Source organism: Artibeus jamaicensis, unplaced genomic scaffold (genome assembly GCF_021234435.1).
Source record: "Artibeus jamaicensis isolate MK-2021 breed Jamaican fruit bat unplaced genomic scaffold, CSHL_Jam_final contig_525, whole genome shotgun sequence".
Taxonomy (NCBI): Eukaryota; Metazoa; Chordata; class Mammalia; order Chiroptera; family Phyllostomidae; genus Artibeus; species Artibeus jamaicensis.
The window spans coordinates 2,183,965-2,210,520 of NW_026521874.1; the positions used below are offsets into that span (position 1 = coordinate 2,183,965).

General features: G+C 62.3%; 1 protein-coding gene across 21 annotated transcripts in view; it reads left to right on the top strand.

The window, feature by feature from the left end:
- The first annotated feature begins 331 nt into the window (after positions 1-331).
- The window catches only part of NCOR2 (nuclear receptor corepressor 2), a 155,532-nt gene continuing 129,307 nt past the window's right edge, over positions 332-26,556 (top strand). For 19 of the 21 annotated variants that reach the window (XM_053669669.1, XM_053669679.1, XM_053669680.1 and 16 more), the window contains exons 1-2: positions 332-639; positions 19,119-19,164. The gene's annotated coding sequence lies outside the window, so the exon portion shown is untranslated. Of the gene's footprint in view, positions 640-19,118; positions 19,206-26,556 lie in introns of all 21 variants that reach the window. The other 2 variants (XM_053669670.1, XM_053669672.1) reach the window with 2 other exon arrangements.

Genomic DNA, 26,556 nt, shown 5'->3' on the forward strand with positions numbered 1-26,556 from the left:
CAGTGAAATATCAGGGGCTGGGGAGGATGAAGACTGTGTGCGGCCCGCCAGAGAACTGGGAACAGGATGGAGGTGTTTCCCCCTCCTTCTTCCTTCGGGGAGAGGCTTAAAAAGAAACTCTGCCTCGCTCCCAAGTATGTTTGTGTGTGTAGCAACGTGTGGGCGCGCGCGAGCCCGAGCGCGCGCAGGACCGGAGGAGGAGACGCGGGCCCTTTAAGGAGCCTGAGGGGGGACGGGCTGTGCGCGTCGGTGCGGGCGGGGAGCCCGGAGCGAGGAGGCCGAGCCACCGCCTCCCGGACTCCCGCCCCGCCCCCTCCTCCCCCTCCCGCCGCAGCCACCGCCGCCGCCGCCGCCGCCGGGGAGCGGAGCCGCGGGCAGGCTGGGCCGCAGAGCAGCCCCGCGTCCGCCCGCGCCCCGCCCTAGCCGTGGGCCAGTGCCTTGCGCCCCGCCATGCGCTCCAAGTTGCGGGCCGGGGACCCCGGGCTGGCGCCCTAAGAGGCAGCGGCGGGAGGATCGCGCCCCGGCTGGAGGCACGGCCTACTGCGCGCCCCCAGCCGTATCCGCACCGCCACTTGCCTGAGCGCCTGGGCGACCTGAGCGCGTCCAGACTCTGGGCGCAGCCACCGCCACCTCCGCGAGGTGAGTTGGGGTCGGGGGTCCCCGTGGGGGGCCCGGTGGAGGCCCGGGGTGCGCTTCCGGGGGATCGGGGGAAGAGCGGGCGGCGCACGCGGCGGAGTTGGCGGGGCCCCTGCACTCGCGAGTTGGCGCTCTCGGGGGCTGGCCTGCTGGGGAGCAGGGCGCCCCATCGACACTGCAGCCCGCGTGCGTGGGGGCAACGGGGAACTTAGGGGAACTCCAGCTCCCCGGCCTTAGGGGGTGGGGGGGCGCGGGGGCGTCCTGGAAATGCGGAGGTCAGCCCCCACCTTGTGGGGCATGGCCGCCATGCGCCTGCCTCCTCCCCGTAGCAGCACCTGAGTTTGGGGGTAACACTGCGCCTTATTTTTCAGCGTGCAGCACGGGTTTGGGGAGACCCTGGAGATGGCACACCCGGCTCCCCGGCCTGGCTGCGGCGAAAAGGCGCATGAGGGTTCTTGCCAGCTGAGGGGTACCCCTGGCCTCGGGGGCTCCCAGGCAGGGAACCTGAGGGCGCTGGGCGGGGGTCCCCCGGGGAGAGGCGCCTGTTGTTCCCCCCTCCCCCGCTGCCGGTGTTCCTGGTGTCTGGGCCTGCCTCCAGCGGCTGGTGACGCCCAATAGGGCCGCCTCCTGGTCCCTCCCCCAGGCTGTGCAGATACTTGGGATGCCACTAGTTTGGGAAGTTGGATTTCAGAGCTGGTCCCGCTTGGGCCGGACCCGGTGGGTCCATATTTGTGGGGCACTCTCCCCAGAGACATACGGGAAGTAGGGGGCCCCGTGGGGCGCGCCTTCCCCATCCCAGGCGCTCGCAGGAAAAAGCTGGAAGGGAGGGAGCGGGCGGGCGGGCGGGCGGGAAATACACGCCGTGCGGCTGAGCGCCGTCGCCCGGGCCCAGTTCGCGTGGGGCGCCCGCGTTATCTTTACATTGTAGGTTTATTTTTTGGGGAAGCGAGTGTCCTCTCCTCGCCTGTCGCCGCCTGTCGCGTGCAGCGGAGGCGGATCTTTTCTGCCGGTTCAGCCTCCTCCCTTCCTCCCCCTCCCCCCTGTTGGTGAGAACTGGTTTTATTATGATTATTTTTTTCTGTTGCAGATTTGGAGGAAGGATGTGTGAGGGAGGCAGGGAGAGGGGAAGAGAAGATCCCTGTGGGCTGGATGGGCTGTGTTATCCGTGGCCTTGACTTTGCCCTTTTTGAGCCAGATCTGGGTCTCAGGCCGCTTTGGTTTAAGGGGCTCTTTGGGCCCAGAAGGAGGGTGTAGGGGGTCCCAGGGCATTGCCCTGCGTCGTTGTGGGTGGCCTTTTTTTTGGATTGGGGGTGGGGGGAGGGCAGTGGGGGAAAGGAGCAGGTGTGAATTGGAGTAGCCAACATTCATAGCCAGCTCTGCAGCTCAAGTCCCTGGGTTTGAATCATTTGACTTCGGCCGCTTTCCTGGCTGTGTGACCTTGGACAAACGACTTAACCTCTCTGTGCCTCAGGTTTCTCATCTGCAAAGTGGGGTAATACCGAGTTCGAAGGGTTGCTATGAGAGAACTGAGGGTACTAATCCTTGGCAGGTCTGCGTATACGTGTTACTATGGCCACCGTGGTCATTAGTGTGGTCATTCTGAAAACTGGCCTTTAATCCAAGGGTCAGGAAGTCCTGTGAGGCTGCGCCTGGGGGGGCGGAGACTTGGTAAGGGGAGGGGGCCCTCTTGCCCTCCCCTTGGTTGTTACCCTTGAGAATGGAGAGGGGCGGTGGTGCCCTCCGTCCATTGGACAAACGCACAGATGGAGTCAGCCGTGCTAGCGCTGGGGGGGCCCTGGAGCCGGCTGTGCCTGGAGCCAGCTGTGCGCGGAGAGCCGGTGGCGGGGCTGCAGGGGGCATCCTGGGCGCTGTCTGGCTTCTCCACGCCTGCTGCCTTGTCCCTGCCTGGAAATTTACCGCCGACACTGCCAGGTGCCTGGGGAGTCTGCGGCGCCCAGACATGGGGGCGGGAGGCAGCCGGCCGGCCCTGGCCTCTTCCCACTGAGCTATTTACGCTTGCTCTGGATCAATACTATTGATGAATCCATGTAGATGGTAATGTGGCTGTCAGGCCCTGGTGAGGGATGGAGACCCCTCGTGGGGCTGCGCACACCCCCTCCCTCCCTCTGCCCGGGTTTGGCTACGTGGGAAAGATTTATTTGGAATAATCTGCTCTTTTCCCCCAATTAATAATACTCATACCACCTCCTAAAGATTTCTGAGCTCTGCAAACATGCATTTGGCTCCACTAAAGCTCTGAGCTGGGGGGGAGCTTGATTGTTCTCTGGGCACGGGGCTGGGGGGTGGCCGCTGGCACGGACCGCTGGCTGTCTGGCTGGCCGTCTGGCTCGTGGGAAAGCGGCCCCTGGAGCCCCTGCCCCCAGCGTCTGGCCATTCAGGCTGCATGTCGGGGCTGCCAGCCTGTTTGCCCCGACTCGAGGTGCGGGTATACCTTCTTCTTCGTTCCCACCCCCACCTGAGGCCTGTGGGTGGAGAAGTTAGTGGATCGCTCAGATTTTTGTGCGGGGGTGGGGGTGCGGGGAGGGTTCGCTCTTCCTTACACCTAACTGTGCCAGAAGCAGGGAGCTGAGGCTCTCCCCCTCCTTCCGACAGCTCTCCGAACCGACAGTCCCCACAGGCCACGCTGTGGCCGACAGGGGTGAGGGTGGGGCCGGGGTGAGGGCCCGTGCACACGTGTGTGTGTGTGTGTGTGTGTGTGTGCGCGCGCGTGCCATCATCTCTCAGCCAGCAGCAGCCTCCCCAGGTGACACTCCAGAGACTGGGCTTCCGAAAAGGGGGACCGCTTGCAGGGGAGGGCGGGCCAGGCGCCGGGGTTGTCTGAAGGGGCCTTGTCTGGCCCTGTGGGTGGGTCTGGAGGGTTTCCCAGGGAAGCGATGCGTGGGAAAGGCCGCTGGCATCCTTTGAGCTTGCTGGCTGTGGGGCACACGGATTTGTGACCTGTCATCTGAACTCTAGTCTGGGGCCTGGAAAATGTTGTCTGTGCGACACATCCCACATGCGTGTGTGTACATAGGTACATACGAGTATGTATGTGCACTCACACGTATGTAATGCAGTGACAGTGACAGCCAACACATACCAGGCACTTCCTGTGTGCCAGGGTCTGTGCTCAGTAGGGGTCTGCTTGGTTGCTCCCCCTCCCCAGCCTGTGGGGGTCAGGGCCATTATTGTCCCATTTTACAGATGGTGAAATGGAGGCACAGAGAGGTGAGTTTGGTGACTTGCCCAAGGTCGCACAGTCTGGATGTGTGGTAGCACCTGGGGTCATTCAAGGTCATGTTGGCGCAGCGGGAGTGCACTGCAGACCTGCCCTGTGGTGGAGAAGTCGTGTGTCTGATTTGAGCACCTAAAGGTCTCTGCCCCAGGGTGGGCAGCAGACCAAGAACCTGTCTGTCCTCTCTGCCCCCCTCCTCCCCCCTTCGCCCCCCTGCATGCTTGCCAGGATTTGGGGAGAGGACCAGCGCCAGCCAGCCGCAGGCCTGGCATTTCTTTGAAGTCTCATTTTATCTTAAACATTCATGCAAATTTGGCATTCCTCTTGGCGACGGGGCTGTGTTTATCTGGAAGTGAAAACATGGCTTTGAATTATTTAGCGAGGCAGCGCAGACCTGGGGACCCGCCTGCCTGCCGAGGCCTGCAGGGTGGGGCAGGCCAGGCAGGTGGGCCACAGAGGGGCCTCCTGAGGGAGGGCCCAGTGCTCCACCTGGGGGGTGGTCCTAGAAAGGGCTCCTTGGAAGTTAGACTTGGGATCAAATCCTGCTTCTGTCAGTCAGTTACTTGAGTGAAGTCTCTGACCTTCTGGCCTCAGTTTCCTGATCCTTAAATTGGGGGGGAGGGCAACTCAGAGGGTTGCCTGGGGCAGCTCCGTCCAGTCTGCCTCCCTTGATGGAGGAGAAGGTTCTGGGTCTGCTCCGTCCCCACTGGGAGCGGGTGGCTGCTGAGCACCTGAAATGGGGCTAGTGCTACTGAGCTGGTCATTTTATTTCATTTTAATGAACTTGAATTTGAATGGACACATGTGGCGGTGGCTGATGGCTGCCTAATGAGACAGCCCAGGGCTGGACGGTGGAATGAGGCTCCGTGTGTGGGGGCAGGGCCTGGCTCTCGGTGTCCGATGCTGTCCTTTTTCCTCTGCCTGTCCCCAGAGCTGGCCCAGGCCCCTGGGCCCTCTGTCTCTCTCCCCTGACCTGCCAGCCTGCCGGGCAGTTCTGTGCAGTGGGTGTTTCTGGGGATGGGGGCGGGGGCATCTGGATCTGCCCCGCCCAACTCCGTGGCCACAGCCCCACGTGGCTTTGAGTTTTTGAAGGGAGGCTAAGGTGCCCCAGGAGTGGGGTTGTGTTTGACTTCATTTTGGTACATTTGAATAGCTCCAGGTGGCTAGTGGCCACCGTGATGGGTCTTCTCTGCTGACTGGGGCTCACAGGACATGTTCGGGCTGCTGGCTGAGGGTTCTGTTCCTCCTGGCTCTGCAGGTCCCTGTCCCTGAGACCGGAGGGCTGTGCCGGTGTCCCCACTTCCTTTGCTGGCCGTCTTGTCTTGAGCACAGGAGGCCAGCCCAGGTGTGTGCAGGGTGGGTGCCTCTGACCCCTGGAGCCAGAGACTCCTTGGTAGGAATGGTTGCCCCTCAGCCCCGTGCGTTTGGCTCCGGCAGAGACGTCGGCAAGGCCTGCTCTCCCAGACTGCCGTTGTGCCCTGTGGCTTTTTTTGCCGTGAGTTCGTCCGTCCGTGGAGAGAACGTCTATGTGAACTTCTTCTCTGGATAATGTTGCATTCCGTTTGTCGTTTCGGAAATGGAAAACCCAAAAGCGATGCGTCGGGACTCAGCCACGTGCTTCGGGCTTCATAAAAACTCACTTTCATAAAAGAAAATGCCCGAGTTTGTTCAAAAATGAAACAAACACACCTAGGTATTGAAGGGCACGTTCCTGGTCCCCTGGGGTGGACACGCACGAGGAGCCCCCCTCCAGCACACCGGGCCTTGTGCCCGCCTCGGATGGACGTGGGAGCGTGCGTGCGTGCGTGCAGACAGCGTGTCCCCCTCCCGAGTCCCCGCCCGTCTCGGAGTGCGTTCGGCCGGCCAGCCGCAGCCCGGGGGCCTGGTCCAGCCCCCTTCCTGTTTTTACACCGCGTGCAAACTCAGGACGGATTTTACATCGCTTCACGGCTGAAAAAGAATGAAACGGGGACGACCCTTTTGTGACATGTGGAATTCACATCTCAGTGCCCACGAAGGAAGCCCCGTTGGGGGCGGCCCCGCCCGCTCAACCCTGTTCTGTGGCCACGAGTGGGGCGGAGGTCGGAGGCCGGAGGTGGGACTCACATGTCTACAGAACTTACCCTGTGGCCCTGGATGGAAACCGCTTGCCCAGGCCGGGCAGGCAGCGGCCCCATTTTATTTTACTTTTCAGCCACAGTGGGATGCTTGATATTGTTTGTGTTGGTTTCTGGTGTGCAGCACGGTGGGTAGGAGGTCATCGGCTTCACACACTGCTCCCCCTCGGGATTGCCTGGGCTCGTCCGGCCCTGCGTGCGGTCACCACGCTGATGCCGGCCGGTCTCCCTGGGCTGGACGTTCCGCGCCCGTGACTGTTCGGTGCTGCCAGTCTCGGCTTTCTGCTCCCTGCCCCTCTTTCAACGCTTCCCCCCAGTGCCCCTCCCATCTGGCAACCACCAGCCCCCTCTCTCCATCTGAGTTTTTCTATTTCGTGTGTTCATTCAGTGTGTTCTTCAGACTGTCCATGAAAGTGAAGTCCCAGGGTGTTTGTCCTTCTCTGTCCGGCTTATTTCACTCAGCACCATGCCCTCTAGGTCCATCCACGCTGCTGCAGATGGTGAGGGTGCTTCTCGTGTAGGGCCGCGTCGCATTCCATGATTCAGCATGGTCCTCCGGGGTTTTCACTGTGGGCCCAGAGAGGGTCGTCCTTTTGAGGGTCCCACCGAGCTGCTGCTGTGGGAGGCCGGGCGGAAGGGGGGCGGGCGAGGCAGCACGCGGGAGGCCGACTTCCGGTAGGATTTTTGGCCTCGTGTGGTGCCCGAGGCGACCATCCCCCACCCCGTACAGGGTCCCACGCAGCATCGGTACCACGCTCCGTAGTCTTCACAGTTTTTGTCCAGTTACTCATAACCCATCTGATTTCCCTCTGTGCTTTGGCCGGCAGGAAGCTCAGAGCCAAATTTGCAGTGTGGTTTGGTTTGTGTTTTGGTTTTATGTGATGAGCCCTAATTTCAGGTTAGTTTGCCCTGAGTTTTCCCTTCGCCCTGCCCTTGGGCTGCGATTTTATTGTATAGTTTGCCTTCCTGAGAGTTTTTCAGCTCTTGAGGGGCGGCCCGTGTGGGACAGGAGTCCAGAAAACACCGTGCGAGGTGTTTCCAGACTGTTCCTCCTGAATGCCGGCGGGCGGGGGCGGGGGCGGGGGGCTCCTGACAGAAGATCCCAGGAGGAACCCGAGGGCTGGCGCCTTGGAGTGTCTTCACCCGGGTCAGCCCCTGGGCGAGAACTGGTGTCTCTGGATGCCCGTCAGACTTGGGAATGGGACAGTGAGTGACGTGGACGGTGGAAGATGTCCCTGTGTGAGGCCTGTGTCTCTTGAGGGCCATTTGGCCTGAGGGCAGGCCCTGGTGTGGGGCAGGTGACTTGCCCACTGGGGTGCAGTGTCAAACCGTCTGCTCTACACCTGGGGACCTGGGCTCGGGGATCCTGCATGTCGAGGTGGCCATCCTGCAGGTGTGTCCACAGGGACACCTTGCTGATGCTTTTGGACTCTGCCTGCCCCTGCTGGCTGGGCAGGGCTGGGGGCAGCTGTCAGCCTGAGGCGTGAGGGGGGCCTGGAGGCTGGAAGGCTGGGAGGCTCATGGGAGGGTCTCTCCTGAGTCCCACCCACTGCGAGCTGGGCTTGGTTGGTTTCTGGTGACCTTCGTTGGTGGTTTAGGGCTTAGGAACTGGCCAGTCTCTAGCAGGCTGGGTGGTGCATCCTGGGATAAGTTCTGGGGCCTCTGTGCCAAGCTCCTCGGTTTGCCCAGCAGTGAAATGGGCTGATGAACTATGTGGCCTCATAGTTGAGTGGAGCTGAGGCGCCATTTGAGGCGGAGTCAGGTGTGTCCTGACCCCTGTCCTCGGCTCACTGACCCATGAAACCGCCCCCAGGCCAGGCAGGCGGACCCAGCAGCCTCCTGCGTCCTCCTTGCTCACGGATGCCTCCCAGGGGCCCGGCGCCGGGCCTGTCCCCCTTACGGCAGACTCCACTCCTGGGCTTCCTCCCGGCCACAGAAGGGGGTGGTGTCCCCTCCCTCTTGGCTGCGGCTCGCTCCCTGGTGTCCCAGAGTCTGTCCCTCCCTGCGGCTGTGCCACAGTGCCGTGTGCCCTGACCTCACTCAGGGCCCTGCAGGGATTCCCACCACTTCCTGCACGAAGTCCAGACCGTTCTCACCACCTTGGGGGTCTGTCTGGCAGGCCCTGGCCAGCCTCTGACCTCCCCTTGGCCAGCTGCCCTGCAGTCACAATGTGGGACTTTTGGACTGGCAGGTCCAGAGGGCAGGGGTGGGGCGCAGAGCTTTCTGGGGCCGAGGGTCTCTCTGGGAGACGCTGTCAGTTGGAAGTCCTGGAGGCCAGGCCCTAAAGTGCCTGTGGGGAGGGGGTGCCTCGGAGGCCCCTGCTGGTCCCCGCTTGTCCTCATTCTGAACTCCAGGCCTGCCGCAAACCCTCTGGGAGCACTGCCCTGGGGCTGCGTGGTGTCTCTGTGGCCATGGCAACCGCCTGGCACTGTGGCCTCCTCGTTAGGCTAACGAGGCGAGCCTGCTGGGCCGAGGGGGGGGGGCCGCCGGGAATATGCTGCCCCGGGTCTCTGTGGGGCGTCTCTGCCAGGCTGCCGGTCAGCGGTGGAACTGGGGACGTGGGGCGGGCGTGGAGGAGCCCAGCTGGAGCCAGGGACCCCTTCAGGGTCTCCGCGGCTTGGGCCAGGTCTGTGGGGTTGGGGGTTCCGGTGGGAATTACGTGTGGGCGACCCCTCCGGTGAGCAGGTAGAGCGGGGGAGGGGCCGGGGGGGGCCCTGTGTCCTCCATCTCCCCTTCTCACCTGCCCCCCTAGCTCAGCCACTCCTTCCAAGGGACGGACTCGCTCCTGCCGTGGGGCCCCGCTGCTCGTGGCGCCCCGCTGCCCATGGTCTTGGCCTTGACCTGGGGCTGTGGGCGAGGGAGCCACAGTGCAGAGAGGGACCTGTAAGCTGTGTAGGGCTGTGCCAGAGGAAAGAGAAAATGCAAGGGGACATCCGGAAGCAGAGAGAGGCCCCCTGGGAGGCAAGAGGGTGGTGTGAGGTAGGGATGTTGGGGTTCATTGGCCCTGCTTTCATAATTCCTTCAAATCCAGTGTGGGTGCCTGTTCCCAAGGAATGGCCAGGGAAAAAATGATGTTCCCTGCCTGTCCCCTCCCAGCCGCCTGCTGTGAGGAGCCAGGGACGATGCTCCCGGATGGACCGGGTCTTTTGCCACGGCCCTGCTCCCACGGGGCCTGTGTTCCAGACCCTCTGAGCAGATGGGGCTTCCTTCCCGGCCTCCTTGACGGGAGGGAGAAAATGGCCCACGCTTCGGCCTGAAGGCCTCTGGGCCTGCGTCCAGAAACCCGAAGCTTGCCATTAAGTGAAACTTGATCCTTCGTGAGGGGACCTTCCCCGCCCCCAGAAGACAAGGCCCCAGGCACCCGCAGCTCCCGAAGCAGCAGCTCCGGCGGCCGGCGGGGACGCTGGGGCCTGGGGGCCGGGGAGCGGAGAGAGGCGGGCACGCACCTGGTGGACTCGGTCTGGGCGGCTGGCTTTTATTCAGAAAAGACCTGCAGGTGGCTTTAAGCTCTCCCGGGTCCCCTCCCCAGAGGCGGCCCCTTCACCGCTGCACGGGCGTCCGAGGCCGGGGAGACGCCCGCCTCCCCTGCGGCGGGCGAGCCCTGCGGGGCTGTCTTCCCCGGTCAGGGTGCGTGCCTGCGTCTGCCAGCTTTGTAGGTCAGAAGTGGTCGAACATCGACAGATTTTATAGGACTCAACCTAGTAATTTCCTCCCCGCGTTCAGGCAGGCAGCAGACTTGGTGGTTAGGAGCGGGAGATTCTGACGGCTTGGTCCCCGCGGCGGGCCCCGCCCCCCGCTCCACGCCCCCCCCCCCCATAGCCGCTGACAGCGCCCAGCGTCTGAGTCATCAGCCACGTGACCCTGCCTCTCTGTACCTCAGTTTCCCCAGTATGTAAAGTGGGATCTTGATACGAAGGGACTGTGCAAGGTAGGATGGCGCCGTGAGAGTTATTTCTGAAATGTTTTTGTTGTGTCGGTGCAGGGAGATGTCATTGGCAGAGTGTGACTTCTGTATCGATAGTGTTCTACCCTGGCAGGCGGGTGTCAGAATCCGAGTACTCCCTGGGGGTGGCCCTCTGGGTGCTCGGGGGCTGTCCTTTCTCCAACTGCAGCCAGGGCTGAGCCCGGACCCTCTGGGGGGAGGGAGTAGCGTGAGCTCTTCCCTGGGCCTAGCCTGTGGGTGAGCCTGTGGGTGGGGCCTGCCGTTTGACCGCTGCCTTGCGGGAAAGGCTTTTTTTGCTTTTTAGAAGCACAGCAGAAGTATTCTGTGTAAATTGGAAGATTAGAAAACAAAAAGCTTGTATGTACGAAAAACAGGACCATGGTCCCACTGCCAGAGAGACCGGCTGCGACTCAGCGCCATGTGGGGTTTTGATGGGAAAGACAGCCGTGAGGTGGGGCGGTGAAGGGTACAGGGTCTGCAGCCCCTGCTCCTTGGTTGGGGGGGAGAGGAATGGGGTGGGCCCGAAGTGTGTTTTGGGTCTGTGGAACCTGGGTTCGAGTCCTGCCTGTGTCCTGCAGTAGCTGTGTGGCAGGAATCCCTGGGCCCTGGTCTCCTGGCAGCCCTGCACACAGTAGGTGTTCAACTGGTGGCTGAGTGAACACACCGTGCGGGACTCTCAGCCAGGTGCCCCCAATGTCTGGGGCAGGTAATTCTGTCTGGAGGCTATTCTGTGCATCGTGGGATTTGCACAGTATCCCTGGTCTCTGTGCCAGTGGTCCCCCCCTTCCTGCATGGTGATGACCAGAGGTGACTCCAGACCCTGTTCCCTGAGGGGGACAGTCCCCCAGGATCCTCGTGGTACGTGAAGGAGTCTCGGAGTGGACTGTCTGCAGGGTGGCGAGGCCTCCGGATGCATTTTCTTTGGACTTCCTCCTGAGAGTGTAGATTTCTCTCACTCAGATGCTCTCATTAAGGACCTACTGTGTGCCAGGAGCTGTCCTTGGTGCTTGGCACGGCCCAGAATGAGGCAGGCATGTGCTCCTGCTTCCCCAGCCATGTGGGGATATGGTGGCGACTTAAGGCACATTCCTGCCTCGGCCTCCCCTTCTGTGAAGCGGAATGAGGGTTGCAGGTTAGCCGGGAAGGGTCCATCACCTTGGGCTGGCTGTTTCCTTCCCTGGCCTCAGTTTCCCCATCGGGAAAGGGGTTTGCGGTAGTGCTGACCTTGTGGGTTGCTATGGGGATTGACTGAGTCCCTTTGCCTCAGGTCTGCGGTGCACAGTAGGTGCTTTGTGACAGTGAGCAGGTAACTTGTGCGTAGACTCTGGAGGCCGGCGTGCAGGGATTTGCCCTTGGGGTGACCGGGGTGGGTGGGTGGGATGCCCTCACAGCACCCTCTCTGTGCCTGGCTGTGCCGGCTGGTGGGGCCTTGGAGCCCCTGCCCTGCTCCTCAGGCCCCCGAGGAGCCAGCTCAGTGAAGATCCCTAAGGCGATTAAGTGGGTTCATTTGATCCTGAACGTGAACTTGAGCAGGCAGCTTATCTCCTAGAGATGAAAGCCTGGCAGGCAGCGAGCCACCTGGCCTGGGCAGGGAGTGCGGGGCTTTTATCCTCCACCCCCTGCCCGGCTGGGGGCTTTTGCCCACCCGCCTCCAGCCTCCAGCCCCCAGCCCCTTCTGCTGTGGTGGTGGGGGCGGCAGGGCACCGAGGACCGAGGGCCGTGCGCTGTTTTTTCCTGCACATCGGACAGCGGCCAGCACCGTCGGCCCTCATTCACCAGATCTTCTCAATCTCGGGAGCCCGCAAGCGCTCCATGTTCCAGGCCAGCCCAGGCTCAGAGAGGCTGGCTCTCTCACCCCGAGCCACACAGCCTCCGGCGAGCCTGACAATATTTACATACTCACACTCGAAAAATCCCCTCTGCCTTTGGGCACTGAAATTCCTCCTTGACGAGGCCGTCTTTGCACGGAAGTGGCAACAGCAGAAATCAGTGTGATGCCCCCCCCGCCGCCGCCTCGTAAGGGGAAGTGAGAGGAGGCGGGGCCGGCGGCTCCCACACAGTGTGAGCAAGTGCTGCCTCCAGAGCCCGGGGAGCTGCAGGCTTCTGGGCTGGAGACGTGTGAAAGTGGTGGTAAAAAAAGCCGGTGTTTGGGTCGCTTCTGGTGGTTTTTCTTTAAACAGACAGGTCGTTTGAAAGTTGTGTAGGGAGAGTGACCTTGGTGGCGTGTGACTGTCCTTGCACATTCAGGAGCGGGGACACGGCCTCGGAGACCACTGTGCCTTAACAACACCCCCCTGCAATGATAATAATGAACAACCATAGTGTGTGCTGGGGGTGGGGGGCACTGCAGCGAGACCCTCTCTGTTGACCGTAATGGCACCAGGCACTGTGAGGGATGGTCCCCCCCAACTCTCTGGCTTGGACATCGGCAGCAGCCTCCTCCTGGCCCCCCAGATCCACTCTTGGCTTTTGCTCACTGTTGTCCAAGCTGCAGTCCGAGGGGTCCCCTGAGAAGGAGCTTCTGGGCCCCACCCATCCCTTCTCCTGTGAGGATAGACCCTGAGGCCCTGAGTGGGGGGCTGCCCCTGGTTTCTGCTGCAGCCACACCCTTCCACCCCTGGGTCTTGGCACCCTCTGTTCCCCACCTGGAATGCTGTTCCCTGCAGACCAGCACGGCGGCCTCCCTGGGGCGGCAGGAGTCAGGCAGCTGGCACGCACAGGCGCCCAGTCGGGCAGCCCCCTGCCTGTCTGTAGCTGGTGATGCAGGAAGGACATTTTCCAGATGCCTCGTCCCTTTGGGTGCTGCTGGTCTCCCCACGTCAGGCCTGGTCCCAGGAAGCAGAGGGCTTTTCTGCCAGGCCCTGGCAGAAACGGGTTAGGATTAGGGTCAGCCTGGGACTGACGGGACAGAGGAGGGCCCCCGTCAGTTTGTGTCGTACACGAGTGGCTCCCTTGGTGGAGAGAGGGGCCTGGCGTGACCTGGAAGAGAAAGAACAGGTCAGCCCAGCACCACCCCCTGCCCAGGACTGCCGTGGTGGCCGCTGTTTTCTGCTGGCCAAGAGGCCCTTGGGGCCTGGGGTGGGGATGGGGTCAGCAGGGCAGGGCTGTCCCGGGTCATTTTGCAGTCTCCGTCCCTAGGGGCGCTGCTCCAGGTGGCTCCTTGGATGCCTTGGGAGCTTGGCCTGGGGTGTGTGGCCCCGGCAGGGCAGGCTGAAGTGTCCATGTGTCAGTGGTCCCCTGGGCATGGTGTCCAGACATTCTGGATGGAGAGGTGCGTGTCCTTGCCGTCGCCATCCCCCCAGGCTGCCACAGCCCCTCTTCCCCAGGGCCCAAGGACGCTTGGAGGCTCTTGAGAGTCGCAGTTGTCCAGGCAGGAAGACCCCCTGAGAGGGAGGGTCCTCATCACTGCCCTGGTTTATCTGTGGGCAGGCTGAGGCCCAGAGAGGGCAAGGAGCTGGCCCGGGGTCACACAGCACAGCAGGGCGGGGGCGGGGGAGGCCTCACGTTGGAGCGTCCCACTGGCCGGGTGCCACCCATTGCAGTCAGGGTGGTTATTTATTTTAGGATGTAGCCGTTTTTCACTACTTCCAGTCTGTGTGTATTATACCATATTACGTTATCGTGTTCCATTTCTATATTATTCATAACACATTTTTCTTATTTAAAAAAATCTATAATTGGTCTATCCACACAGCAGAATACCGTGCAGCCGTGGAAGGGAAATGAGGTTGATGCGTGCGGAGTGAGAGAAGCCAGACATGAAAGGTCACACAGTGTATGATTCCGTTCCAGGCAAAGGCGGGGAGATGGAAAGCGGTCCGCGGGGGGCCCCGGGGGGCGGGACAGGGGGCAGGACAGGGGCGGGGCCTGCTCTTCTGGGGAGATGGAGATGGTTTGCAAGGAGATAGGCGTGGGGGGTTGCACAGCCTCGTAAATGTGCTCTGTGCCACCGACTTGTTCGCTTTGGTTAATTTTTCGTTATGTGACTGTCACCTCCATAAAAGAGCAGTGTGGGGCCTGAAAAAGGCGGGCGGTCTTGAAGCCCTCACTGGTTGCTGGGTGCGCAGTGTGTCCTCAACCGCCCTGCGTCTCCACTTCAGCCCGGGAGACCGGGGCTCCATCTCGTGGGGAGGGACTGGGTCAGAGATGCTCAGCAGCGCGCCGGGGTCACACAGCTAGAAAGCTGCAGACTGTCCTGTGTCTCAGGCCAGATCTGAGGTCACCAGCTGACCTCCAAGGCCTCCCTCCCTGTGGGCTGAGCCCAGGCGGGGGGGGGGGGGGGGCAAGGCTCTCCCCTTGCCTGTCCCCCAGGGTGTGGGGGGGTGAGGCTCTCTTGCTGCCCGCCCTCCAGCCGCCAGCAACCAGAGGGTGTTGCTCCAGAGGGTGGGCGCCACTGGGCTCTGCAGAGGCTCCGGCTAATTCCCGGACCCCAGGCCTAGTGGCTGTTCTGTGCCCCTCGTCCCCCACCCCCACCCTGGGCACAGAAGTAGGAACTTGCCAGCTTGGCTGAGGCCGGCGGCTGACTGTGAATCAGCACCGCTCACTCTGGCAATAGACAGTGCGAGCCCTCTGGGGCTGCTTTCGGTTTCCGGAGAGTTCCTCGCTGTGACTCAGTGCTGTCCCTGGCCTCGGTGACCCGGCCTTCTGTGCACCTGCTGAGCCGAGCTCTTGTTCCTGTGGGGCATCAGAGAGCCGTTGGGGGCTGCCCTGGGCCTCGGTTTCCCATCTGCAGGGTGGGGGGTGGGGGCGGTGAGGGGGCGGTTCTTTGGCTTCTCTTACATCACACAGTGGGAGCTGCGTGTGTCCAGGACCTAGGCAGGGGGATTTGGGTGCCGGCACGAGGGGCTGGAAGTGGGGCGAGGCTCAGAGGGAGACCTCTGCCTGTCCTCGGAGGGTCTGGGTGGAGGGCTGTGTGTGTCCTGGCGGCCACTGGCCACCAAGCCTGCGTGTGAATGGTGGCCACCCATGCCTGAGTCTCTCTTGGGGTCCTGCTGTAGAGGCTGGGACAGGGCCTGGGCGCCTAGTGGCCTCGCCCTGGCCGGGCTCGGGGCCTTGAGTCCTAGGTGCTGGGGTTGCTGACTGACCCCCGCATCAGGCTAGCTATGCCGAACCCCTGCAGCGAGTTTGAGCTCAGCTCACATAGAGAGAGTAGCCCTCAGCACCACCCCCGTTTTACAGATGGGAAACTGAGGCTCGGAGAAGCAAGGTCATTTCCTTGGGCGACTTCGCAGTGTGGCAGAGCTGGGATGTGAGCCCGGGCTGGCCCGGCGGCAGCCGCCCTGGAGGAAGACACGGTGCAGCCAGGATCGGAGCCGAGTCTCTGGTGAGATCCTGGGCTGCTGGCTGCTGCGGCTGTATCCCTGCAGTGGGCGCTGCCTGCAGGGTGGGCACGTCCCTCTGGTTGTGCAGGTCAGGGGCTGCGTTTCCGGATGGGGGTGTTCTGTGGAGGTTAGAGGCTGTGAGTGGGGAGCTCTCGGGGAGTCTGGGGGGGCAGGGGAGGGGGTGCTGGAGGGGCGTGGAGGGTCCTACTCTGTCTCAGGACCAACTCAGCAGGAGCCACCCCTCCGCCTGGGTTGCCAGACTCCCTGGGCTGTTCCCTGGGCCCTGGTGACAAATCTCTTTCACTATCTGTTGACCTGGGCAATTAATTGCTCCTGGCGGTCGATGGCTCCTCCGCACCTTTGCTCTCCTAGGCAGTGCCCGGCCTGCCCTGCAGCCACTGGGGGCCCAGACCCTGAGCCTGGGCGGGGAAGGTCTTCGATGTCAGCACCTGGAGCCGACGCCCGTCCCCGGGGAGCCCAGCAGCTAACGCTTCAGGGTGCTCGCCTTGTGCCCCTGTGTCCGGAACCTGAATTATCTTTATAAGGAGCCTGCAGTCGGGGCCATGGAGGGGTGCCCAGAGGCTCCTGGAAGTTTCCACCCCGACCTGTGCCCTGTGCACCGATCCCGAGGGGGCTCCGGGGCAGGGTGTCCGGCACAGGTGACGTGAGGTGACCTCGGGTGTGTGGGTGCACATTTCAGCTGTGGGAACCCGGCTGAGCACTCCTGCCTTGCTGCGCCCCGTCTGCAAAACGGGCGTGGGGAGTGATCAGAGCGACTGGCACCTCGGGTGGGCATAAGAATTAGATCCCTTAATAAGTGCGAAGGGCTTAGCATTGTGCCCGGCACAGTGAACCCCCTCAGGAGGGAGCTCCAGGTCCCGGTGGGCTGCCGTTCCAGTGGCGGACGGACAGGTGGACGGACAGATGGCTTCTCGGCTCTGCCGCCTGCGCAGGCCTGGGGGCGAAGCCCTCCCCCGGCCCTCCCACCTGGCCCGTGCCTGGCCTGGCGCCCAGTGGCCACCCCCCCAGCCTCCAGAGCGGTCGATATCCCAGCTCCTTCCTGGCGTCTGATTGCTCCTGGCGGCCGCCGTCTCTGCAGACCGTCCTGCGCCCACACCCTGCAGCGAGGAGAGGGGTGTGTGGGGGCCGTTTCTGAGAAGCGTGTTCAGGGCCACCTGGGGGGTGGGGCGTGGAGGATGATGGGGTTGCTGAGGGCAGACAGAAGCCTGGGCTCTGCCCCCATGCCTTGCCGGCTGTGTGATTGTGGGCGGGTTCCGCTTCCTTTCCTGACCTAGGGTTGGGTCAGGACAATGTCCACTGGGCAGGAGCTCAGGACGGCCCCGGGGTCTGGCTGGGGCTGTGCGTGAGGGGGGCTTTTCTTGTTATGAGGACAGGTATCAGGACACACGTCTCTGGGAGCCTGGATGGACGGACTTGGGGCTGGGGGTGTTCCTCAGCCCCCCTCCCCCCCGACAATATGCCTCACCATCGCACAGGCTGGTCCTCTCTCGGGGCCAGAGCCCCCTGCACTGGCCCCATCTGCTCAGTCCAGCCCACGCCGTCCTGCCGGTGGTGGGGGTCAGACCTCGGTGAACCCCGTGACTACCTCCCTGGCAGCTTCAAGGGCAGCCTGCGTGGGGCTGGGCACGCCTTTGCTGTCACTGGGGAAGGAGAGTAACAACGTATCCTGATGGCTTTTGAACGGAAGGCTCACCTCTCTGGGTGCCTCCCTCCCGCCCCGGCTGTGCGGGCTGCTCTCTGCCACGGTGACCCGGGCGGCTGGCACCTGGCCCCAGGGACTCGAGTGTCCCCTGTTCCCTGGGGTTAAAAGATGTGTCGATGGCTAAAGGGACGGTGTCAGGCCCTCCCCCCTCCCCAGTGCCTGAAGTCTCCAAACCAATCCAACCTGCTGTCTCTTCCAGAAGCGAGGACTCCCCTTGGCCAGTGCCAGGATCTTCCGGGGCCCGGCGTCCTGCTGAGGGCTTTGCACAGCACGCCCCCCGGGCTGGCTCCTCTTGGCCTGGCGTGGTTTAACCCCGCTGGCCGTGGCAGCCACGTGGACGCTCACGTAGGCGTCACTTCCCTTTCTTCCAACTGGCAGTCATCGCACACTGGGCCCCTGTAGTTTTGTAGAACTTGACCTGACCTGACCCCACGGAGGGTTTAGGTGCAAAGGTGGGGCCGCAGGAAACCCCCTCAGGCTGAGTGGTGTTGGACGGCGCAGGCCTGGAGACCGCCTGGGGGCACGGGCCCATTTTCCGGGTGGGAAGACGGAGCTCGGAGAGACCTGGGGGCTTGCCCAAGGTCACGACCACTGTCTGGTCCCTGGAGGAGGAGCTGGGACCGTGGCCAGGCGCTGGGAGTCTGTCCAGTGCTCTGCCCACTGCACCGGGTTTGAACTTGTTTTGGGTGCAGATGCTAACACAACACAGGAGGCAGAAATGCCCGGGCACAGAGGAATGAATAATTTTTAAGGGGACACCGTTGGCTGCCTGCCGTCTTCTCCCCAGACGGGGTTGGCATCCTAACTGTTGTGGGAGTCACCTCTGCAGACCCCCGCGCAGGTGAACGTGGGGCTCGGCCTTTCCCAGAACCCCACGAGTGCATCCCCGGTGTGGGGAGTCGGGAGCCTGGTTTGTGTGCCCGGCCCGAGCCTGGCCTTTCTCCAGGTGGCCACGAGTCTCTGCAGTTAGTTCCTGTCACTGCAATGTCCACAGTGTGGACGGGGCCACTGTCTGTCCCTCGTCTGCTGATGGAGAGTCGGGTTGTCCCCAGGCTCAGTGTGATGGTGAGGAGGGCTGTCACGAACAGTCTGTGTGTGGACACAGGCTTCCGTGTTCCCGGGGTGGGCGCCCACCCAGGAGTGGGATTGCTGGGGCACGCAGTCACCCCACGGGGGCTCTTACACCATGAGAAACTGCCAGCCTGCTTCCCAAAGTTGGTCTCGCCGCTTTGCACCCCTCTCGCTGGGCCCTCGGCCCTCGCTGGGCCCGTGTTTTCGCCGACCCCTGGTACCGTCTGCCCCCTCTTTCGGCGCCCGCGTGGTGTGCAGGGCTCGCTGGGGGCTCCGGTCCGCCCTTCCCTGCTGGTCTGTGGTGCCGAACACTTTCTCCCGTGCTCGTTGTCCGTCTGTGTGGCTACTTCGGCGAAGTCTTACGGAGCCTTCCCCCCATTTTCCTTCTTTAGGTTGAACCCCCATGCGAAGGTATGTTTTTATCGATTTTAGAGACAGGAAGGGTGTGGCGGGGAGAGAGACACTGGTGAGCTGCCTCTTGTCCACCCGCTGACCGGGGATCAAGTCCGCAGCATTTGGGTGTGCGGCCAACGCGCCAACCCACTGGGCTGCCCGGCCAGGGCTCCCCCATTTTTGTATCGGCTGACTGGCTCTTCTTACTGTGGGCGTCTGGACTTGGCGTTCTGGACACAGGTGTCATTGTGCTGGTTCTGACTTTGAACGGAGACCTGGAGACACTTGAATGGGAGTTGTGGGTCTAACCTTTCACGGGGGCCGGTGCCTCGCCTGTTCACGGCATGCTCTGGGAAGTTAACCGGGAGTTTCACGGGGACACTGTGCCAGGGGCCCGCGCCCCTCGCTGGCCTGACCCATGTGAAGGCCACCTTTGTGGCCCCTCGGTCTGGCTTGGACGCCCAGCTCTGGGTCGGGGGCATGACACCGATTCTCAGAGCCGGACAACGACTGGGCAGCGCCTGCCTCTCGGGTCACCTGGGAGAGGTGCTCTGCCTGGTGGACACAGTGTGCCCGGCCTGCGGGCCCCCGTCTCTGCCCCCACAGCAAGGCGGTCCCGTCGGAGCCCCAGTGTGGAGGATGCGATCTTTACTCACAAGACCCCCTGTTTTCCCTGCAGGCCCCTGGAGTCTTGGAGGACACAGCATTGCTGGTGGCCGTCTCTGGTAGGCGCACGTCTGTCCCCGCTCCTCGCTGTCTCTGGCAGGTTTGAGGGGCTGGGGCCTTCTCATAGGTGGGGGGCGGGAGCAGCTGGAGGGCCAGGTTCCACCTGGCGGGTGTGGTGGTGGGCTCTGGTGGGGGCTCGGGGTGACTGCGGGGCGGGGTCTGGCACCCCAAGTTGCCCAGGGTGGGAACGGCAGGAGGAGTTTGTGGTGGCCCCGGGGGAGGGGGTATTTCCTGGCCAAGGGCAGTGATTTTCAGACGAGGCCCAAGAGCAAGGGGGGCGGTCCCTGGAGGTGTAGGTGGGTCATGTGGGTGTCCTCCGTCCTGGGGGCTCTGTGCTCTGAGGGTGGGCTGCAGACTTGGGGGCAGCTGGGCTTGCGGAATGGCCTTCATGTCGGGTGGCTGGTGTTGCAGGAAGCGCTGGGGTGGACCCACCTCATGGTCACTGTTTCTGGCCAGAGAGGAAGCAGCCTGGGGCCCCGGCCTGGCACCCAGGGCCCCACAGCAAGTCACTCTGTCTCTCTGCACCTCCACGTCCCCATCCGTGAATGAGGGGGACGGCGGTGCCCTCTCCAAGGGCTGCCGTGAGCAGCGCCTGGCACCGTGGGTGCTCAGCACCTCAGAGTGAGTGCTTGTCATGTGTCACCCTGTTGGGTGACCCTTAGGGCGATGATTTCAAGCGGGCTGGTATCCTGGCTTTACAAATGGTGACACCGAGGCACACCTGTCCCGTCTCTCAACTGGAAGGAAGTGGCTGGGACTGTAACCCTGGGACCATTTCAGGAACCTGGGTCACAGCCAGGGTTGGGGGTGTCGGGGAGAGGGGCAGCGGTCGGGTGTGACTCAGCAGTTGGGCAAAGGCTTTCAGGCGGGAACCCCGCCACTGGCCCGGCCGGTGTGCGGCGTCTGTTATTCTGTCCTGGTTTAACTGAGAGCGGCCCGGTGCCATGGAGCCGGCTGCTGAGGGCCAGTCTCCGGCTGTCACCCCTGCTTGGGACCGCAGTGCGGAGGGCACGTGGGGATGAGTTTTGGTCCTGTTTCCTGACACGCAGCCCTGGACTGGTGTCCTGGGTTTTCCGGGGAGGTTCTGCCACAGGCAGACGTGGGTGCAAACCCCTGGGAACTGAGACACTGCCGTGCCTCAGTTTCCTCATCTGTCAAATGGGCCCCCTCACTGGGCACACAGTGGGCACTTGGCACAGTCTGGCTCAGGGCGGGCCACTGTCAGATTTGAAACATTCATTCAAAGCACCTACTGTGTGCCAGGCGCTGTTCTGAGTGCTGTGAATGAGATGGACAAACCCCCATCCTCGCTGGGTAGATGGGAAGTTCTGGGGTGAGGGACCAGCAGAGGGGGTTTGGGGAGCGTGGGTGGGCTAGGAGCTGCAGTTTCAAGTGGGGGCGGTCACGGTGGGCTTCCGTGGCCAGGTGGCATTTGAGCAGATACCTGTAGGAGGAAAGGACAGGTGTGTGCAGGCCTGTGCGGGGGTGTCTCAGAGAAGGGACAGCCTGTGCGAGGGCCCGGGGCTGTGGGAATGGGCCGGTCCCTCTGCAGGAGTCGGCAGGATTCAAGTGGAGGCCAGGCCTCTCCCCTGTGTCCCTACACCTTCAGGGCCCAGGAGGCCAGCACCAGGGAAGAACAGCCTCAGAGGCCCCCGTGGTGGCTTTCAGGGAGGTGGGGGCCGGGGCAACACCGCACAGGGGTCCCTCCAGGCGGCTCTGCATCAGGTGGAAACCCGGTGTGCTTGGTACCTTTGAAGTTGGCAGGAAGGGGGCCCTGCCCTCGTGTTTCACCTTCCTCCTCCTCCCCCCGCTCTGCCCTCCATCCATCCACAGGCCTAATGGGGAGCCTTCCTCCGGGGCTGAGTTATCTGCTTGTCATGCCAGTACCCACCCGAGGACGATAAAAGGGCTTTTTGTCTGCCAGCGCTTAGCCTGCCCCTCTGGGGCCATTCATCACCTCTGAGGGCGGAGGGGGGCGCCGCCTGGGGAGGGACGCCGACCCCTGCTCTCCAGCTCTGGGCAGGCAGCTTGCAGCGATGTTTCTGAGCCCTTGTCACCTGGGGAGGCCTGCAGGCCAGGGCAGGAAGGCAGGGTCAAGGGGACAGGGCTGGGGTGACGGAGGCCAGCCGCAGCCGCAGCAGCAGCAGCAGCAGCCCACACTTGCACACTCACAGGGCTCCGAGCCCTTCTCAGCACTGCGGGGGTGGGGCGCGGGGGACCACGTCCTTGGGTCCTCGGAGCCGCCCCTCAAGGGGGGCCCTGCTGTTGACCCCGCCGCACAGATGACGCCTGGTGGGGACAGGATGTCCCCAGGTGGGCTCATGGCAGAGGAGAATTGGATCCCGGGCAGCTGCTGCGGAAGGGACCCCGTGCGCTGGCGTGGTTCCTACAAGACGTGGCATTTGGGTCCCCCCGAAGCCAGGAGTAGACGTGGGTCCTGGGCGGGGAGCAGTGCGGTCCTGCTGCTGAGGGTGCGGGGTTGGATGTGGGCGGGGCCCACAGCGGAGGGGGCGGGGGGCCAGGGGCCAGCTCTCTGGGCACCCCGAGAGGGTGGTAAGGCCAGGACCAGGCAGGCAGGTGTGTGGGGGGGGTCACACCCCCGTGGGCTGTTTGTCCCCTGCTTGAATGGGGCCCTGGTCCCCCGTGGGGTGGAGGAGGAGGAGGAGGAGGAGAGCCCACGAGGGTCTCTTTCCTTCCGGCACAGGAGGCTCCGCTCCAGGCAGCCTGCTCTCCCCTCCCCCACTGCTCCCTGTTCTTCCTCCCCCCCTCCCCTCCCCTTCCCACAACCCTCTTCCTCTCCCACAGGCCACCCTCAAATGACAGCAATTACTGGTGCCCCCGTGGCGCGGTGGCCGGCGGGCTGGGAGGACAAGGCTGACAGTTGAGCGCGTCCGCCCGAGGCTGGCGCGCTAACCGGGCTCGGGGGACGTCCCCGCCCCCTGCCGCGGCTCCCCTGCGCAGCCTGCCCACCCGTCCATCACCGGGTGAGGGGCCTGCCCTCCGCCAGGCAGACGCACCCTGCCTTCCTCTTGTTATTATGTCTCTTATAAGTGGGTGGGCTCTGGGGTAACCCTCGTCCTGCCCCAGTTCCCAGGATGTCCTCTCCTCAGGCCTGGTGACCCCCCGGGTGCACTGTGCCACCCTTGGGACAAACCCCTCCCCACAGTGTGCCCACCTTTTTGTGTGGTCGTGACATGCCGGAGCCTTGGGTGTGGGGCCAGCGGCACCCCGGGGGTCTTGAGTGTGTCGGGAGGACAAGAACCCTGTCTGGTCCTCTCCACCTAGGCCTGGCGCTCGCCTGGCTGTGCTTTTGGAGCAGCAATAATGAGGCCCCTGCTGTATGCGGGAGCCTGCAGCCGCTGCTTTCCCCTCAGCTCACTTCACATCACAGTCACGCTTGGAGGAGTGTGCTATTTATAACCCTGCCTTTGTGGATGGGGACCTTGACGGGCAGAGAGGCAAGCCCTGACCTCCCCGGCCCAGCGCTCGTAAATCGGGCTCAGGGAGCTCAAGGGCCAGGGACAGCCCTGCAGACCTGGCCTGGACATGGGGAACCAGTCCCTGCACCCTGGTTGGGTCAGCGGTGCTCCTCTGTGCCTGCATACCCTTGCGGGGATGTGATTAACCTGTAATAAGCCTCACCCACGAGCCCTGGCCGGTGTGGCTCAGTGGATTGAGCGCCGGCCTGTGAACCAAAGGGTCGCAGGTTTGACTCCCAGGCAGGGCACGTGCCTGGGTTGCAGGCCAGGTCCCCAGTGGGGGGCCCCGTGAGAACCAACCGAACACTGATGTTTCTCTTCCTCTCTTTCTCCCCTCTTCTCCTCTCTCTAAAAATAAATAAATGCTCTCTTAAAAAAAGACTCAAACAGACTCACCCGTTTTGACAGATGGTAACGACCACAGTCACTGTAGAGTGTCTCCATTGCCCCCAAGAGACTCCCCTCCCCCCACCAGAAGCGCCCACGGGCCCGTCATAGAATCATCTAGATTTTCGTAATAGAATTAGAAAGTGCACTCAGGGGGTGCACTCTTTTGTGTGTTGGGCTTCTTTCTCTGCATGTTTTTGAGATCCACCACCTGTGCCGTTGCACGCACCGATAGTTTATTATTTTTTTATTTCTGTGTAACATTCCACGGCGTGAGTGTATCACAGTTGGTCCCTCTGTGTGCGTGAATGTATCACAGTTGGTTCCTCCTTGTGCGAGTGGGTGGCCCTTTCAGCTGTTTCCAGGTTTTAGCTCTTACAAATAGAACTAGAAAGTGTTCGTGCCTCTCATTGATTTTTCTTGCCGTATTGCATGGGCCGAGGGCTGTGAGTGGCCCTGGGTAGCAGCAGTTGAGGTTCAGTGTGAGCCAGCTGCGGATGGTGTTTTTAACACTCCCGCAGATGAGGTCACCGAGGCTCCGTCAGGGCAAGCTTCTTTACCTAAAGTCCTGGCGAAAGTGCTGAGTGCTCCTCGTCCCCCTCCAGGCCGGGAAGTGCCGGTCGGTTGTCACTGTGACATGTTTGCCGGTCCAGAGGGTCATGCCAGGTCTCCTCTGCAGGAGAGTCGAGGGTGTGAAGGAGGGTCCACTTCTGGGTCAGGCGCTGCTGGGTGCTTGTCGGGTCTTGCGCCATCCTGCTGTCTCAGGCGAAGTCCTTCCGGGGAGCTGTTTCGGGGTGAGGCAGGAATGTGACGTGGGGACGCCCGGGAGTGGGGGTGGCGACAGAAGCCTCCTCCCCTTCCCTCGCCTGAGGAGTGTTAGCTAAGATGACTTTCCAGGGAAGGAGGCCCGAAAATTAAATAAGCAATCCTGTAAATAAATAAGTAATGAAGTTAGCGAGGTGCCTAATTACATCAAATTCATAATTGTGGATGGATGGGTGCCGGCCTGAGAATTGTGCTTGTTTTTAATCCCCGGCTCTGACATGTGTCTCCTTCCATCTGGTAGTGACCCCTGCCCCCAGCTGCAGGGCAGAGTGAGGTGCTGGCTGCCCCCTGAGCCCCCGGGGTCTAGGGGCCTTGTTTTGGACCCTGTAGTCGAGGTTATAAACCTGCCTGAAGCTTGAAACAGTTGCCGGTGCTGGAGGTGACGACAGTTCATGATAGTAATTGTCCTTCACTTTACATGTTATAGTTATTACTCAATCTCCCAGAATTTCTTGTGAAGGAGGGATCATTATTATTTCCATTATTTCCTGCCCCTGTAGGAAATTGGGGGGCAGGAAGGATGAAGGGGGTTGGGGTTGGTGTCGCTCTCACATGCTGCCCATGTGAACCCCAGGCCCTCAGCCAGATGGAGAAGCCGGGCGTCACCCATACCTTTCAGTTCAGTGTCCCGAGAGAGAGTGTCAGTTTAACAAGTGCCACCCAGGGTGGGGCAGGCCACGGGGACAGAGTTCAGGTCGCTGGAGTGTGACCGGATTGGAATCTGTGCTCAGGGCAGGCTTCCGTGGCCCAGTGTGGGTGAAGGCCAGACCCATGGTGATTAGTTAGGACTCCCAGGTCACAGTGGAAACATACTCAGGCAGGTCACACGCGAGGGGGAATTTGTGCGAGATGGGAAGGTCCAGGGAGGACGAGTTCAGGCACGGCTGGATCCAGGAGCTAAAGCTTCTGCCTTGGGGAGAGCCTGCAGGGGCCTTGTTCCCAGGCAGGTTCCCACATCACCAGCACCGCCAGCCAAGGTGAAGGAGACTCAGGAGTGTCTCTCCTCTGTCCTGTCTGTGTGCCTTTAACCTGTTCATCTGTCTTCAGCGGCTGGGGGAGGAGGCCAGGGTTAGGGGGAGGGGTGTTCCAAACTCAGACGCAGTCACGGAAGGGCATGAGGCAAAAGGGAGGGGTGAGGATTGTGACTAACTGGCGTGCCGAGTATTCTGACTATTTTTCCCCCAGGAGAAGCCGAAATCTGGATTTTATAAGCAATGTCCTGACTTTTTAAAAAAACATGTGTGTGAGAAAGAGCTTCCCGGTTGGCCACAGCTGACTGTCATCATTTTGTGGCCTCTGTTCTTAGCTGTGACTTTTATCTGAAACTATTCTGCCTTCTATTGTCTGGGCAGAATGTCCCATGGAATGTACCCGAAGGTCCCGAGGCTTGGAAGTCACGTTCAGCGCCCCTGGAGAGGCTCTTTCCCCACTGTGGGGCCCAGGGCCCCCCCACAGTGTCCCAGAGAGCCCTCCGGTGCTGCCCGAGGTCTCGAGAAAGAGGGCGAGCCTTGTGGTCAGTGCTGTGGACCTTGGCGCCGCATTCCCTGGGTTCAGACCCCACCATGTAGTTCCCGGTGCCCGTGGGCGGGGCGCTCCACGGCTCCGTGCCCCCAGCCCCCCATGTAACAGGGTAGGATTTTTGGGAGGCCTGAGAGGCCTGGGTGAAGTCTGCCCCCCAGTGCCCACCCCTGGGGTGCGTGTGTGTGCGCCTGCCCAGTAACATTGCCCTTTCCAGGTTGGGTCCCGGGACCCAGCAGGCGGTGGCCAGGGGCACTCCCGGACACCCCCTCCTTCCTTTGCCACCCCTGCCCGCCCCCGGGAGTGGGCTCCTAAGGCCTCGGGGGCAGGCAGCTGCCACCCCCTGCGCGGCCACACCGGCCAGCCCCCCTCACCGAGCTCTGCCTGCTGCCAGCTCAGAGTGCCCACGAGTGGGGGCGGCCCTTTCAAAATAAAAATGGCCCAAAAGACAGTGTGCTGGCCCTGGTCAGCGTGGACACTTTGGTGCCCCGATGGAGGGATGGGGAAGGCCGGATGCATTTTGGCCTGGGTCATCTTCATACAGGGTAAAGGTCATGGCCTGCTGGGGCTCCCAGTCAAGGACACGCTTTCCTGCAAGCCCCCTGTGGGCAGCAGCTCCTGATTGCCCCTCGCGTGGAAGGGGATCTTGGGTCTATTCATGGCTGCCTCAGGTGGGAGAGGGCCGGGCGCAGTCCTTAGGGTGCTCAGGTGTCTCCCCACAGCTTGTCGCTTGGCTCCCCAGAATCCTGTGGAGAGGAGAGGGCGGGCCAGGCACAGTTGGAGCGTTCGTGCCCTGAATCTTGGTGATTCTTGATGCATTGCGTGGCAGAGGGTCAAGTTGTGGCCCCAGAGGGTATGTCTGCTCGGAACCGTGCATGTGACCTTGTGAGGACCAAGGGTCTGTGTAGATGAGGTCAAGTTAAGGATGGAGGTAGAATCATCCAAGATCACGGTGGGCCCTGACTTTGCTGGCGGAAGCCCTTAGAAGAGAGGACTCGGAGGGGAAGCCCTTGGGACCCAGGCAGCGGTGGGAGTGACCGGTCCAGAAGCCCAGGGGCAGCTGCAGCCACTAGGAGCTGGAAGAGGCAGGAAGAACCCTTCTCTAGAAGCTTCGAACGGAGGTCACCCCAGCCGACCCCTCGATGCCCAGCCGCTGGCCTGCAGAGCCGGTGGAGAATGAAT